Source organism: Benincasa hispida, chromosome 1, assembly GCF_009727055.1.
Source record: "Benincasa hispida cultivar B227 chromosome 1, ASM972705v1, whole genome shotgun sequence".
NCBI classification, from domain to species: Eukaryota; Viridiplantae; Streptophyta; class Magnoliopsida; order Cucurbitales; family Cucurbitaceae; genus Benincasa; species Benincasa hispida.
This window is the reverse complement of record NC_052349.1, coordinates 44,586,586-44,604,939: the sequence shown is the minus strand read 5'-3', so window position 1 is coordinate 44,604,939 and position 18,354 is coordinate 44,586,586.

The window sequence follows — 18,354 nt, the reverse complement described above, 5'->3', positions numbered from 1 at the left end:
ATGTCCTCATGATTTAAGCTTCATTTTATGATTGTCAATTATCAACACACTCTAATTATTCTCTTCCACCCTCTTCATCATTGAAGATGATCATGGTTGTGGTAGAGTCGGGGAATGGCATCCATATTTCCATCCCCAACCCGAATTATCTCCATTCCTGTGACATTCTCCATTTCATTTTGAGAATTATGGTGGGGATTCTACATAGAAAGTATTCGCCTTTTTTTTTTTTAAATAAAAAAAAAATCATTTCAACCAAATACAGTGGATAATCTTTTCAAAAACTATTTTTAAAAGAGTAATTTGAATATAATTTTCATTTAAAGAAAACAAATTCTTGAATATCCAATATTTCATATGCCAAAATATAAACAAAATATTCGACCAAAATTTTTAAACTTTAAATTTCAATATTATAACACATATTCTGTTTCCATCCCATTCGAATTGGTACCCTACAAAGTTAATGAACATCTCTATTGATGTTGACTTATTTTTTAGTAGAGCCTTTATATTTATCTCTTTTGTGACCAATAAACTCATACTCCCAAGAATTGAAAGGAGAATCATTATGAATGAAAAACTCCCAAAAGGGTTCGGTTTTTTCTTTTTCCTTTTAAGATACCAAAGAAAGAGATAAGCTTACCACTTATAGAATAAAGTGTATGAGAACATGGCAATTCTTTAATAAAAGCAAATAAGGAACAAAACTAAAGAGACAGTTGGTGGTCACAGAAAATCAAGTTGCTGAGTGCGCAAATAATTTATTATGCAATATGAAATACACCAACATATGGTTGGTCTGTATAATTTATCATATTTCTTAGTAATTTGAAGATAAACTTTGAGTTTATGCTAAGAAATTAATTGTTGACTACATATATATCTATATTATATATAAAAGGAGTTATGAGGTGAGAATCTTTTCTTTCCCTTTTTTACCTCTACATTATTAGTAAATGTTTATTTTACTCTTCGTTGATAAGACATGACTGTTTGAATGTGCGTATCTTTTAAGCTATTTTGCACTTTGTTGATAAGATATGACTGTTTGAATATAAGTGTCTTTTAAGTCTAATAGATGCAATTAATGTTGATAGGACGTGTTTGTTCGGATTGAGGTGATTACACATTGAACCGATACATTCATTTGTATATGGGTATTACCTATGTATAAATTTGTAAAAGTTAGATGAAAATTTGATAGATTATAAAATTTGAAAAAATGACCAAAAGTATGTATATATAAAAAAATACAAACTAAATTACTTGGAGTTAATGATTTATTGATGCACTTTCATGAACCTCTTTCCTTTGGCTTTGTTTTCACTTAATTGTTTGTATCTTAAGAATTATGACTCGTGTGCTTTACTATGGAACGAAGAAGTTATGTTATGGTATTACATAATGACCTATTATTGTTACATTCTTTCAAATGATTTTTAGGTTCTCTTGAAGTTTACAGGAATATAATAAAATTAAAAAAGTTATTCACAAGTACGTTCTATAACTTCTCTCTCCAATATTCTTGGTTCCTCATCAATTTCTTTTACTTAATATTATTATATAGCCCACAACAAATTTATTTACGGTCAACCATTACTATTTATTGAATCTCATCTTGGTCTTCTTAAGTATATTTTGAAATTAATATTGAATTAGAAGGTTTATTAAAATGTAGTAAATCAGTCGTAATTTTAATGATATTTTGGAAAGACAAAAGAAAAATTAATAATTAAATGACACAGCAAAAATAAAGTTCTATGGAGACAAATATTTAGTGAGAAAAAGAGAAAATATCTAGGAAGAAATTAAAATTAGAGAAAGAAAACAATTTTTGGGAAGAAATAAGTTAGAATGATATAAAAATCATAAAGAAAAATTGTTAAGAGGGTAACAGAAAGAATTTTAAATAGTAAAAAAAAAAAAATATGAGCAAATTTCATAGAGGAAAGGTAGAGAGAGGAAGTGCAACACTATGTTTATAAGGATAGACAACCCATTAAGCCAAAACAGATATCTGGTTAAAAAAAATTTGAGATTCAATGCAAGCATATTAAGGATTCTATATTGAAAAAGATCAAAGGACCTCACAATTTTCAAAAGATAAATGGACTATTCCTTCCACGTCAATTGATTTCGAAATGTGACACCATATTATCTAATAATTTTTTCCTCCATCTTGAATATAATGGTATATTTGGAACATGATAAAAGTGATTTTAAATGATTTGTTTGAATCCATCATGTTTAAGTGATTTTAAACATGATAAAAGTGAGATTTAAACCATTTCAAAATCACTCAAAACATTCATTAAGAATGAGGCTATAACAGAGGAATGATGGTAATGAAGGAAAAGATGCATACATATCTGAAAGATCTCTTGATGATCCCACGATGAAAAGATTGAAAGACCTCACAATGATCTATAAAATATACATGGGCTATCTTAGCTTGTGTACATTTTAAAAGGAAAAAATATGTTGAATGAAAATGTGATTGGAGATGGTTAGTTTTTTCTTTTTTTAGTATAACTATGGGATATGGGATCAAACCTCTAGCCTCTATGATGAAAGAGTGTATAAATTATCGTTGAACTAAACTCACTTTGACATGGTTTAAGTTTGTTAGCTACGTTTGAAATTTCTAGTTAATTTTATGTGAATATGTAGCATTGAGGCTGGTCGCTTGTTATGTAAATATAGGTTTGAGATAGGTATAGCTAGTTTTCAATGTAGGCTGGTAGAAGAGGGATTATAATAATGAACCAATACATTTTTTTTAGCAAAGATTTTAGATTGCAATAAAGAGAAATGGATTTCAATGCGTGTAGTCAAGGCATAAACAAACCACAACCTGAAGAACTAAAAGACAAGGGTAACAGAAAACCAAATGCATAACGTACACACAACAAAAAGTTCCAAGGAGGAAAGTGATCATGAATCATTTCAATAGAAACCCCACATCGTTTAGGATAAAAAATATCATATTGCATAACCCGATTAACTACCTGGTGAGGATGCAAGGTAACCTTATAGATACAAAGATTACGCTCTCTCCAAATATGATAAATAACATGCAACACATCAGACAACTCTTCAAACCTTAGGTCTCTATTGATTGCACTACAAGAAAATATGTGCATTTGCCGTTTTTTCAATGTCAAATCTGAACACTATTAAAAATGTCAAGTAATCTAGTGTCAAGAATAAGGGTTAAAATTGTGACGAAAGAAAAACGTCAAAATGTACTTTCCTTGATATTATTAACATGTCAAGAATATTAAATTTGTTTACCTAGTAAAAGCGTTAAGCGTAGAAATTTTTTACATGTATTATGTATCATGTTTGTTAAGACTTGACCGTTTTTATCCATCAAATGTATTTTGATCTAGACATGCAAAGAATGTCAATTTAATTAATTTTTGACACATTTAATTCGTCAAGTTTGATTGTTAATTTTTTTTTTTTAAGAAAAAAAAAAACTGTAATAGATGTTTACCTATATTGACGAGGGTATTATTTCTTCAACCAAATAAAGTATACACACTTAAGATTTATTCACCAAATTCTACCAATATCTTTAATAAAGTTCATGTTTTTAGCATTACCAATTCTTGCAATCTCATAAAGAAATAAAAAAAATTACAAGGAAATGATCAATTTCATATGAACAGTTCAACAGAAAAAAAAAAAAAAAAACAAGAATAAGAAAAAAACCCAGCCCCATATGAATAATTCCAAAAAAAAAAAAAATAGTCAACTTCACATGAATAATTCAAAAATTACAACCATCAACCACACATCAACAATATCAAAATAATAACTATCAATCGCATATGAACAATTCCTAGCTACAACATACCTTCAAAATGACAAATTAATATCTATATGTCCAACCTATATTTTCAAAATGATGGTGTCTATTATCTTCACTGGATCTTCAAATTGTGAGTACGAGTCCCTTGTATCAATTGATAAATGTAAACCCAAGAACTTGAGTCCTTAAGCATCTATACATTGAAGTTAACTCTAGTGTTTGTATGCTTAAGATGCATAGTAAATTCAATCTTTATTGTATAGGTGTGAAGCTTAGTAAAGAAGGGTACTAAGAAGAAAATCTTTCTAAGAGTTAAACTTGAGAAAATGTAAGTAAATTTTGAAATAATGCTCTAGGGTAGTTAAGTGTTCTAAACACTTAGGAAAATTTTGAGGATGACCTAAAGGAAAGGAGACTAGGCATTGCCCAAGGACTTGTGATGTGAACCTTAAATTCTTACCACTTATTTTTCAGTTTAAAGTTAAGCTTTAATGTCTCATTTGGAGATTGGATAACCTAAGTATCTTCAATGAATTGTAGCAGTGAATTATAGAATTTTATCTTAATTGGTGTGATTAATTGTGTTGAATCAAATGGAAGGAAAAATTAGATGTTAACTTGAAAATCTAAAATTGTCTAAGTGTTGGTATTAAGTTAGGAAAATGTGTAAATGTCAAGGGGAGAATTTCCTAAGTATTACTATTTGGTCAAGTGAATTGAAGATGGAATTTGATTAAGTACTTGGAAGAGTGAAATGATTAAATAAGAATGAAATGTGGAATTTAAAAGGAAATTTGTTGGAGATGGTAAAAGTTAAATTAGGAAAATTATATGGATAATTTAATTGATATTTAAGAAAATTCAAATAAAGATATTTAAGTGTTTAAAAATGGAGAAGTATTAAAGGAAAATTAGGTAATGAAGAATAGTGGTGTTGAGTGGTGGATGAAGGATATGACAATAGGTGTGGTTGTTGAAGAGATGTAGTCGGGGGATGACCTTAGCCCGACTAGAGAGGGTCGGTGGATGACCTTAACCCGACTAGAGAGGGTTGCTGTTTTCAATGCCTTCATGCCTTTCTCAACTGGAGTGCAAGAAGATGGTGTTTTTGATGAAAAACTGAAGGTTGTTCAGAAATTGTGAGTTTGAGGGCACTTGAGTTGTGGAGGCTAATCTTGAAGGATCTCAGGGATTTTAAAGCTCCAAATCTTCAGATTAGTTAGATAGGACATGTATTTCAAATTTTATGGAAAAAATTTGAGGTATTTTGGTTCAAAATTGAAGAATTTAGAGTTGAGTTTGTATAGATGTGTTGTTGTCAAGAAGCCGAGGAAGTCACCAGGCTGTCGGTTGAGGAGGGTGTCCAGTCGCGCGCACCTGCCTTGTCACCCATGTTGTCCCGCATGCACACAGCCAGTCCCAAGCATCATCTAGGCATGCCTCCGTATGCCCAAACATGCCTGTGGCATGGTTTACCGCCCATCCTACGCCTAGACACGGCAATGTGCGTGGTTTCTCGCCCATCCCACGCCCAACCGTGCATCAGCTGCTATTTTTGAAGTCCATTGACCTCAATTCGAGTTATTTAACGTTTGTAAGTAAGTTTTAGGGCCATTTTGGATGTTTTTGGAATATTTTAACCTTGAAATGCATAAATTTGGGTCTTAAGCTAATTTTAGGATATTTTAAATAATTTAGGATTAAAGGAGCCTAAACTAAGTGATGCAGTTAGCATGCAATTAACGGAAGAAATCAGAATCATTACACACTCTAATTCATCAATTTTAGCAATTAAGACAACATTCTTAAGAACAAGTAATAGGGTTTCTGAAAACATAACTTTGAAGACTTCAAAATCTTCACCAGCTTGATTCTTCACTCCAAATGGACGTAGACCACCACTTGATCTTCCCTATTATTCTATATTTCCTTAGATAGAAATGTAGGATCCAAAATGAGTTGAATTTAGAGAATATTTATGAGAAGAAGACTTGGAGCAAGAAGAAAACTTTCTTCTACTCAATTGTTTTAGTAGAAAACCATTTGCATGTCAATTTTCTCAGTAGAATGAAACTAGTTTTGATCACTTCTTCATGCAATCCCAATTGCCAGGAAGATGACAACACCTACTTCAAATTGGAAGTGGATTTGTGAGTTGGAATTTAGGTGTTTGAAAGTGCGATAATTCCACTTAGTGGAATTTTCCAAAAAATTGAATTTTTCAAGTTAAAATTCAATTTTTCTTTTAATTTTGAAACTCATTTTCAAAATTAATTTAGAAAATTCAATTTTCATTTAAAATAAATTTTCAAATTTTAATTTAAATTAAATGAAAATTGATTTTGTTATTTTAATTTTCATAAAATTCAAATTTCCAATTTAAAATAAATTTTTTCAAATAATTAATTTCAAATATAATACATTTATTCTATTAAACAATTTAATGAACCGATATAATTTAATATCTAATATTAAGTTATTAAAACAACAATCATGAATCCCTATTCATGTGATTAAAATTAATATTTAAATTTAATTTAATTATTATGTAATTCTCAAATTTTGTTTAATTCAATAATTAAACGTGTAATTATATTGTATATAATTACTAATTCCCTTAACTTGAATTTGAACACTTCAAATTTACTCATCACTCAATTCTAAATCTTTTTGTGAGCTAGTAGGGGGATCTAATGTACCTACAAGTCATGGGCTCCAACGATCCAAGATTAATTGGCTAAGCTCTTTAAACCGAATTAATCAACATTCGTTAACTATCAGATCATTCCATTAAAGCTTTGTAGTTGTACTCCCCTCATTGTAGATATATTTCTGTCCACTTGATTTAACCGTAATCAGTAAGTCAAACCTTCATAAGTTGTTCGTAATAACAGCTGGGTCAAATGCTATGTTCCCCCAAGATTACATCTTTCTTCTTAAGTCCCACTGATCCTCTAATAAATAATGGGTTTGAGATCCAAACATCAAACTGAGTCCCTCTCAGGCCAGTGAGTGGGATGGGGCCCCTTGTTCAGTACCTAGAATCAGTACTTAAGAGAACAACCTTTCTACTATCCCTAAAAATGGGTAGGAGTGAATTTCGTTTGCACCCTATGTCCCCAGCTATCTACTCGGTCTTACCCCTGAAATGGGAGGCTTATTGAGCCAACACTTACCTATGCAAATCTAAGGATAATCCCGAATAAACAGGAGTTCATAGTTAGCTCAGGATTAAGGTCGAATTACATAGGTCATCACTTTGAAATAGTTAGTCTTAAATAGTAAACGACATTATAAAGTAAGAGTGACTTGTTTCTTGGTTCGATCTTATGCAAACTCATTGCTGACGCCCTTACTCGCATGTCTCCACATGAACGATTCAGGATCACATCGTTTGTACCAAATACAATGTGGGTCGCATCCGATAGTGTTACCAGAATAAGGTATCCAACCTCATTTGTATACTATAGACCGTTTTGGTTATGTATTTGAACTTGATCTATTTTATGTCTTCACATACAGTCCAAGTATTCATGTAATAGTCATGGAACTTAGTTTATTGGATTTAGTCTTTAAAATTGAAATTTACATATTCAATAATAGTTTATTGATTAAAGCTCAATAACATCTTTATTGCAAAAATTGAATATGTTTAATATTACAAACTGCGAGTTTTAGGACATACAACCCAACAAACTCCCATTTCTACTAAAACTCTAGTGGATTTATATACATGCAAATATATACAATGTTGAGTATGAAAGAATAAATACAATAAACTAGGGCATCAGATACCCAATATTTCTCCTACTTACTATAGATTTATCTATCTTGTAGTTCTAGTTCGACTAGGTGACCCTCTAATACTTTAGCCAGGAGGGCCTTTATAAACAGATAAGCTAAGTTATCTTCAAAGGCTATCTTGTGACTCACGTCTCCTCGGTGTACTATCTCCCTGATGAGATGGTACTTGCGCTTGATGTGTTTTCCATGCTTATGGCTTCTAGGCTCTCTGAAATTTGCAACTGTTCTACTATTGTCACAATAGAGGGTGATGTGTAGATGCTTATTTGGAACCACTTCCAAATTAGTCAAGAACCTTCTAAGCCATACTGCTTCCTTGGTTGCTTCACATGCAACTACATAGTCAGCTTCCATGGTGGATTCAGCGATACAACTTTGTTTTATACTCCTCCATACTATAGCTCCTCCATCCAGAGTGAATATTAATCCTGAAGTTGATTTCCTATAATCCACATCGTTCTGAAGAATATAATCCCTCGTTCTTCGAAGATACTTGAGGATGTTCTTAACGGCAGTCTAATGATCATATCTAGGATTGGACTTATACCTGTTGACAATTCCAACTGCATAGCATATGTCGGGGCATGTACACAACATGGCATACATCAAACATCCAACTATTGATGCATAGGGAATTCGTTTCATAACCTTAACCTATTGAGGTGTCTTAGGACATTGCTCTTTACACAAATAAATTCCATGCCTGAAAGGTACTCTTGGAATTTTGCATTTTATATCTCGACAACATCTTGTCTATATAAGATACCTGAGATAATGCTAGCGTTCTAGTTTTGCAGTTTCGAACTATTTGGATCCCAATAACATACTCTGCATCTCCCAAATCTTTCAATTGGAATTGCAATGCCAACCATCTCTTAACATCAACAAGGAATCCTACCCCATTCCTAATGAGTAGGATATCATCAACATAGAAGACTAGAAAGCTACAGTCGTGTTGACAATCTTCTTATAAACAAAAAGTTCGTCAACGTTCTATTCAAAGCCATAAGATTTAATCGCAGTTTCAAATCTCATATACCAGGATTGAGATGCTTGTTTCAACCCATAAATGGATCTTTTAAGCTTGCAAACTTTTTTCTCTTGACCTTGTTCAATAAGCCCTTTTGGTTGAGACATATAGATACTCTATTCAAGATAGCCATTTAGAAAAGTTGTCTTGACATCCATTTTCTAGATTTCATAATCATAAAAAGCAGCAATAGAAAAGTGTATTCTAATAGACTTGATCATTGCAACTGGAGAAAAGATTTCTTTATAGTACACCCCTTCATTGAAGCATCACATTCTTGACTAAATTTTATCTCCAAAATAACTCTTATTCCTATAGTCATTTAGTTACCGTTTTTTGACAAGAACTAACTAACACTTTGTAATTCTTGTAAGTGTAACCCTCTATTTTCATACCTCAAAGGTCGGCCCCAACAATGCTACCGAATTGGAGAGTCAAGTTGAGAATAGACCTAAGAAATCCTATCAATTTCTGGAGTTTGAGTTGTTTCGAATCCCATGTTACAACCCTTCGAGGGGATAGCCGCCATAAAACGACTAACTTATGTCACCTAAAAATGATAAGTAGGAGGAATATAGGAATCTCATGGCCCAAACTAATATAAGAGACCGCAGGACACCTTGACACACATCCTTCACCCACTTACTATGAACTACTTCCCCTATTCACCTTGTTATTATCCCGTACAAACAATTTCTTAATGGAGGTTACTCCCAGAGTGACACGAAGCCGAGCATGAATCTCACGATGTGAACTCTCAGGGAAGTGAGAGCTAAGAACAATATATCGTATATATTATTAATTTTCTATTGAAGTGTTCTATTTTGTTTTGGGTAAATATTTACTCAGGTTTATTCCGGATAATAAACAACCTAAGTCTATGTGATCTTCTAAATATAACTTTTATATTTGGTTTTAACCTACGATGTCTAGGTGATAAACCAGTTTTAAAACCTCATATCGCTCATGCATACTCATAAAATCAGGTTAACAATGCTCAATTATTCGGTTATAATCTTCAGGCAGGAGATGTTCCGTAAAACGTCAACTTAAATACCTCTAGCCTTAGACAGGATTATAGATCGGCTGAGTTTGTAACAAAATTTTTAAAAGAAAACGACCTATTAGAAGTATTAAAACAAGTTGTTATTTGTTGATCTTAGGTGAGTAAGCATCTTAAATTTGTTATGGATTTTAAATGTCTAATCCAATTTTATAACAATTTATAAAACTATACACATGCTTTTCATCCATAACATACATCAAGCATTTCAGAATTTAATATAACAATTTATATTAAAAACTTGAAACCCTAAAGCATGCATATTATACATTATAACTATTTCTAACAAACTTTCCATGCATGCTACATACTTCCTATAGTAAGATTTTAAATCTATATGGCATACTATATGCACATACAAGGTTTATTTTATTATAACATACATTCATCATGCGTAAATAATTAAACACACATCGATATGGACCAATTTTGGCATTCCAAGTGTGGAAACAACCTAAAATATTATAATAATAATCAAAATCGGCTTCTAAAAACTTCTGAACTTCACAAACTTTCCCAAACTAACCCGAACCACCCAAACTGGACCTCAAATGCACCAAAACGGGTTGAACCGGCCAAAAATGGGTTGAACCAGACTATAATCAATTAAACCGGCCAAACCGGTTCATCCTCGAATTGGCTGAGTTGCCCATGTGTTTCTGGAAAAGATTGAGCACAACATTGCAATGCTTCAAGATAGCGTTGCAACACTTCGAGCTGTTCTTCAAAACTGGGTTTTCTGAGGAGTAGCGTTGCAACGTTCTATGGGCAGCATTGTGGCAATAGCTTCACAGTAGGTTTTCTTCAACTGACCTTTCTTGCTTCTTTCTTCAATTACAACCTAATTACAACCCTATTGAGTCTAACAAATTTACAAACTCTTAAATACACATTAAGGCCCATAAACCAAAAAGTCAATTACAACAATTAACACTTAATTGAAGATAATTTTAATGTCAAAACTGAAATTATCCATATCAGCAACCATTTTCGTATAACCTATGAAAATCACCCACTAAGCTAAAATTAACACGAATTAAGTACTTAAGTCATGCTCTATTACCAATTGATGGAGTTAACATGCAAGTACCAGAAGAAATCAAAATTATTAAGCACTTTAATTAATTAATTTTGCAATTAAGATAGCATGCTTGAGAACAAGTAATAGGGTTTATGAAAACATACCTTTGAAGACTTCAAAATCTTCAAATTCCAGCTTCATTCACTCCAAATGGATGTAGACCACAACTTGATTTTCTCTACTATTCTCTAGGACCTTAAATTAGATTGTGGCATCAAAAATGAGTTGAATTTGGGGAATATTTATGATAAGAAGACTAGTTGTGCTGGAGCAAGAAGAAGGCTTTCTTCTACTCAATTGTTTCAGTAAAAAACCATTTGCATGTCAATTTTCTTAGCGGAATGAAGTTGGTTTTGATCACCTTCTTCATGCAATCCCAATTGCCATGAAGATGACAACACCTACTTCAAATTTGAAGTGGATTTATGAGTTGGAATTTGAGTGTTTGAAAGTAGGATAATTCAACTTAGTGGAATCTTCCAAAAAATTCATTTTTTTTTTAAATTTTGAAACTCATTTCCAAAATTAATTTAGAAAATTCGATTTTCATTTAAAATCAATTTTCAAAATTTAATTTAAATTAAATCAAAATTGATTTTGTTATTTTAATTTCATAAAATTCAAAATTCCAATTTTAAATAAAATTAATTCAAATAATTCATTTTAAATAAAATATATTTAATCAATTAATATAATTTAATATAAAATATTAAATTAGTAAAACACCAATTTCAAAAGGAAAGTTTTTATAAATAGAAAAATCCCGAAAATATTTACACTTTATAGCAAAAAGTTCTAAAAGTGCTTTTATTTTGGATTTTTTTTTATATAAAATGTAAATATTTTTAAATATTTTTTCATATTTAAAAAGATCCCATTTCAAAATCAAGAATCCCTATTCATGAAATTGAAATTAATATTTAAATCAAATTTAAATATTATCCAATCCTTCAATTTAGTTTAATTCAATAATTAACTATATCGTATATAATTACTAATTTCCTTAATTCAAATTTTTCGAATTTGACACCTCAAATTTACTCCACTCTATTCATGGTTTAATCCGTTTGAGAGACAGTAGGGGACCTAATGGATCCACAAATCATGCACTCCAACGATCTGAGATTAATTGGTTAAACTTTTTAAACCGAATTAATCAACATTCGTTAACTACCGAGACACTCTACTAAAGTCTAGTAGTTGCACTCCTCTCACTGTATATATATATATTTCTATCCACTTGATTTAACCATAATCAGTAAGTCGACCATTCACAGATTTTTCGTAATAACGACTGGTTTGAATGTTGTTTTACCCCCGATATTACATCTTGCTCCTTAAGTCTCACTAATCCTCTAATGAACAATTGGCCTGTGATCCAATCACTAAACCAAGTCTCTCTCACGTCAGTGTGATGGAAGGCCCCTTGTTCATGAGTTGGAATTAGTACTTAAGAGAACAACCTTTCTACTATCCTTAAAAGTGGGTAGGAGTGAATTTCATTTTTCATTCTATGTCCCCAGCTACCTACCTGATTTTTTCTTTTAAATGAGAGACTTGTTGAGTTGGCACTGTTGAGCCAACCCTCACCTATGCAAATCTAAAGATAATCCTGAATAAAAAAGAGTTCATAGTTAGCTCAGGATTAAGGTCGAGTTACCTAGGTCATCTCTTCAAAATAGTCAGTCTTAAATAGTAAACAGCGTTATAAAGTAAGAGTGACTCGTTTCTTATCTTATGCAAACTCATTGCATAGGATGTCCTCATTCGCATGTCTCCATATGAATGATTCAAGAATATCGTTTGTACTAAATACAAAGTAGACCGCATTCGATAGTGTTACTAGAATAAGGTACCAGCCTCATTCGTATACTACAGACCATTTTGGCTGTCTACAAGAATTTGATCCATTTTATGTCTTCACATAAAGTTCAAGTACTCATATAATAGTCATGGATCTTAGTTTATTGGAGTTAGTCTTTACAAGCGCAATTTACATATTCAATAACAGTTTATTGATTAAACCTTAATAACATCTTTATTGCAAAAATAGAATATGTTTAATATTACAAACTTTGAGTTTTAGGACATGCAATCCAACACTAAGGAGAATTTGGAGTTAAATGAGGTTCGAGAGAGTTTTAGTTGAAGTTATAGATTATTTGTAGAATATTTGAGTTGAATATCTTTTTAGGGAGTAACCTTAGGTTTGTGATGTTATTTTTAGGACAAACAAAGATAGGTGAAGTGTACAAGCCCGAGGGAAAAATCGGTGATTGTAAGTAACAAATGATTTAATATGTTTTACCTAAATGCTTACAATTAATGATTTTATTTGAAATTAGTTAATTCTTTTACAAAAGTGGCTTCTAAGCTATATGCTACCTTGTTTCTCAAGTATGTTTGAAAGCACGAGTTTCTCTTTTATAAGCCATATGTCTCAATGTTTCTAAAGTATGTTTATACATGAATTTCTTCTACATGAGCTATATGCTCCAATGTCTCCAAGCTATGTTTAAGTATGAATTTGTCTTACAAGAGCTTGATGTGATATCTCTTAAGTAACATGTTTCAAGTATGATTTTAATAAGCATTCCTAATGTGTTTTTGTTTACCTATTTCAAATGCTTAGTTGCTTATGGAATGCTAAATGAGTTATGTTCAAAGCATTAATTGTAAAGGAAATATTTATGTACCCTAGCTTCAAAATCCCAATACTCAAGGAGATTAAGGTATCCGAGAGCCTGATACTCAAGGAGATGAAGGTGTCTAGAGCGCTCAGTATATGTATATACATGATAGTCTTTTGGACCGACTTTAGCACACATATATGCTTTGGGTTGTGTGTTATGGTGTTCTAGCCTTTTAAAGGCATTTCTACATGCACGTATGAGAGTTATTGGTATTTGAGTGTATTGAGCTTGCTTCACCTGAAGGTATAAATTATATATTGATGTTTCTTGAGAATTTCAAAAGCTAGGATATAGACATTTTCAGGGTTTTGTTACGTTTACGTGTGACATTTCAAGGTTGCAAAGCTCTTAATTTCAAAGCATATTTATAACCTTGAAGCTCTAAAAGTATTTATGTTTTACAATAGTTCCTTTAACTTTAAATATTTTTATGTTGATTTATATTTAAACAGTCACTCACTAGGCTTCCCAGCTCACATTTTCAAAATGTTCTCCCTCCCCAGGTAGCGATCGAGTTCTCGGTGCCTAGCCTACACCTGCCAGTCTGCCTCATAACTATTAGAAGATCTCTGATAGATCAAGAAGCTCTTTATGTCTATATTAAGTTTTGGATTATTTTGTGACCATGTACATATTAGGTAGAGAAAGGGTAGAACCCAAGTTTGTAACTAAGTTTGTGAACCCTGAAATGTGAGCCATGCTGTGTAAATATGCATGTAAGGCTTGTGATATGTTAAATTCATTTTTAGTTGTTGTATAAGTTCTTGTTGCCTCTCATGCCTAGATTGAAATGTCTTGATACATATATATACTTGCTTTTTAGGTTATGCATGTTGGGTTTTATGCCCTAAAACTCGTGGTTTGTAAACGATAAACATATTCTATTTTTCAATAAAGTTGTTATTGAAGTTTTTCAGTAAAGATGTTATTGAATATGTGAATTGCGTTTAAAAACCCTAAATCCAATAAACTAAAAACCCCATGACTATAGCATGAATACTTAAACTATATATGGAGACATAAAAGTAGATCAAATTCGAGTAAATAGGCAAAGCGGTCTATAGTATAAAGATTAGGATGGATACCTTATCTTAGGGATACTATGGATGCGACCCACTTTGTATTTGATACAAACGATGTGATTTTGAATCATTCATGTGGATACATGCGAGTGGAGACGTCGTATACAATGAGTTTGCATAAGACCGGACCGCGAAATAGTCATTTTTCCTTTGTAGTGTCGTTTACTATTAAGACTGACAATTTCAATATTATGACCTAAGTAACTCGATTGTAATTTTGAGCTAACTATGAACTTCTGTTTATTTGGGATTATCTTTTTTATTTGCATGGGTGAGACTGACCTGAGTTTTTCGACTCAATAAGGCTCCCATTTTAGGGGTAAGACCGGGTAGATAGCTAGAGACATAGTCCTGCAAGATGGTATTCACTCCTACCTGATTTTATAGATAGTAAATAGGTTGTTCTCTTAAATATTGATTCTATGTCTTGAACAAGGGGCCCCTATTGAGAATGTCCTAAAACTCGCAATTTGTAAACATTAAACATATTCTATTCACAATAAAAGTTATTATTGAATTTTCTATCAATAAAAGTGTTATTATATTGCACTCTTTTAAAAATCTAATAAAATAACCCATGGCTACAATACGAATACTTAAACTTTATGTAGAGACATAAAAGAGGATCTAGTTTTTGTGTATAGACAAAAAGGTATATAAGTATATGGATAAGTTTGGATACCTTATCCTAGGGACACTATGGATGCGATCCTCTTTATATATTGATACAAATGATGTAATCCCAAAATCGTTGCTGTAGAGACATGCGAGTGGGGACATCCTATGAAAAAGACGTTTCCATAAGACCATTTACTATTGAAACTGACTATTTCATTTTGATGACTTAAGGTAACTTGATCTTAATCATGAGCTAATTATGAACTCCTGTTTATTCGAGATTATCCTTTAATCTGCATGGGTGGAAGTGATTCAACATCACCACTCCATAACCTGCCATTTTAAGGGTAAGACCGGATAGATAGCTGAGGACATAGTCCTACGAGAAGGAATTCATTCCTACCCAACTTAGGATTAATAGATAGGTTATTCCCTTAAGTACTGATTTATAATCTTGAATAAAGGGCCCCACCATCTCATGGAAGAGAGGGATTTGGTTTATTGGTTGGACCATAAACCAATTGTTCAATAGAGGATTAATTGAGACTTAAGGAGCAAGATGTATTATATAGGTATAACAGTAATTTTGACCCAGCTGTAAATACGAACGACTTGTGAAGGATCAATTTACTGATTATGGTTAAATCAAGTGGACAAAAATATATCTACAGTGAGAAGAGTGCAACTACAGAGCTATAGTGATATCTCTCGGTATTTAATGAATAGTGATTAATTCGGTTTAAAGAGTTTAGCCAATTAATCTCAAATCGTTAGTGCTTATGATCTTTAGGGTCCATTAGGTCCCTCTATTAGCTCGTAAAAGGATTAAACCTTAGAATAGTGTGTTGAGAGAATTTGGAATACTTAAACTCAATTTAGGGTTTGGATTATTATATTTGATATAATCGATGTTTAATTAACGAATTAAATGTTATGGTTTTAGAGAGTTGACAATATTTAAATATGATTTAAATATTTGATGAGGTGTTATATTAATTTGATATTTGATATTAAATTAAATTAATTAAATTGATTTAATTAAATTATCCAAATTAATTAAAATTTGAATTTATGAAATTCAAAATTGGGAAATTGGTTTTAAACTTTTTTTTTTTTTTTTGAATTTATGAATTTCAAAATAATAAAATTTGTTCAATTTTGAAATTCAATTTTTTTTAAAAAAAATTAAATTCACTTTTAAAAACAAAACTAATTTTACAAAAGTTGAAAAATTAAAATTGGGATGATCTCGCTTATCCTACTTCAAATAACACCTCAAGCCACTACAGTTTAATGGATTATGAAGTGGCTTTATCAAATTCAATCTGATTTGCATCGCAAACTTCTATATATTGAAGTTTTTTTTATTAGGTTTGAGGCTTATGCAAATTTACCTAATGCATCAGGTTTAAGGCTTTATCAAACTTAGACGTTTGTGGTCCTCTAAATGCTAGAGCTAGAGAAGGATATGAATATTTCATCATCTTTATAGAAGATTATTCTAGGTATGGGCATATTTACCTAATGCATCAAAAGTCTGAAACATTTGAAAAGTTCAAAGAGTATAAGGATGAGGTTGAAAACTTATTAGATAAAAAGATTAAAACACTACGATCAGATCAAGGTGGTGAGTATATGTACTTAGAATTCCCGAACTATTTGATAAAACATAGAATCCAATCTCAACTCACAGCCCCTGCCACACCGTTTTGCAGATAGCTTCACAAGACAACTTAGCTGATCAATTTACAAAGGCCCTCTTGGCTAAAGTGTTTGAGAGTCACCTAGTAGGACTAGGTCTACGAGATATTCATCACTAGGGAAAGTGGGAGAATTTATGGGTATTGAAATGCCCTAGTTTATTGTATTTGTACATTTTATTCTTTCCGTGTAAACTCAACATTGTATATATTTGTATATATTGAGCCACTGGATTTTTAGTCCAAGTGGGAGTATTGTTGGGTTTTATGTCCTAAAACTCACAATTTGTAAAAAGATAAACATTTTATGTAGTTAATAAACTTATTATTGATTTTATAAATTGTATACATAAAAGTCTAAATCCAATAAACTAAGATCCATGGATATTATATGAATACTTGAACTTTATGTAGAGACATAAAAAAGGTTCAAGTTCAAGTAAATAGCAAAAACGATCTATAGTACATGATTAAGGTTGGGTACCTTATTCTGGTAACACTATTGGATGCGACCTACTCTATAGTTGTTACAAAGAGTTGTAAAGTGCTACAAACAAAGTGATTCTAATTCATGCATGTTATGACATGAGGAGTGGGGGTGTCCTATGCAATGAGTTTGCATAAGATCAGACCGAGAAATAAGTCACTCTTACTTTATAACGCTGTTTACTATATAAGACTGACTATTTCACTTAGGTGACCTAGGTAACTCGATCTTAATCCTGAGCTAACTATGAACTCCTGTTTATTCTGAATTATCCTTAGATTTGCATAAGTGAGGGCTAACTCAACAACGCCGACTCAATAAGCCTCCCATTTCAGGGGTAAGACCGAATAGATAGCTAGGGACATAGGGTGCAAGACAGATTTCACGCCTGCCCGATTTAGGAATAGGAAAAAGGTTGTTCTCTCAAGTACTAAATCTAGGTCTTCAACAAGGGGCCCAACCTCTCACTGGGCTGAGAAAGTTTTGGTTTATCAACTGGATCACAAACTAGTTGTTCATTAGAGGATCAGTAGGAAGTTAAGAAACAAGACGTAATATCAGGGGTAAAACAAACATTTGACCCAGCCGTTATTACGAAAAACTTCTGAACGATCGACTTACTAATCATGGTTAAATCATGTGGACATAATATATTGACAGTGAGGGGAGTGCAACTATAGGCTTTAGTGGAGTGACCCATTAGTAAACGGATGGGGGATAATTCGGTGTAATAAGTTTAGCCAATTAATCTTGGATCATTGGAGCCCATGATCTTTAGGTCCGCGAGGTCCCTTACTAGCTCGTAAACAGATTAGCTTTAGAGTAGCGTGATAAGTTAATTTGAAACGTTCAAATTAGAATTAAAGAAATTAGTAATTATGTGAGATATAATTACACGTTTAATTTTAAGAATTAAACAGAACTGGAGATAATATTTAAATATGATTTAAATATATGAAGGTAGATTTTTGTAAAA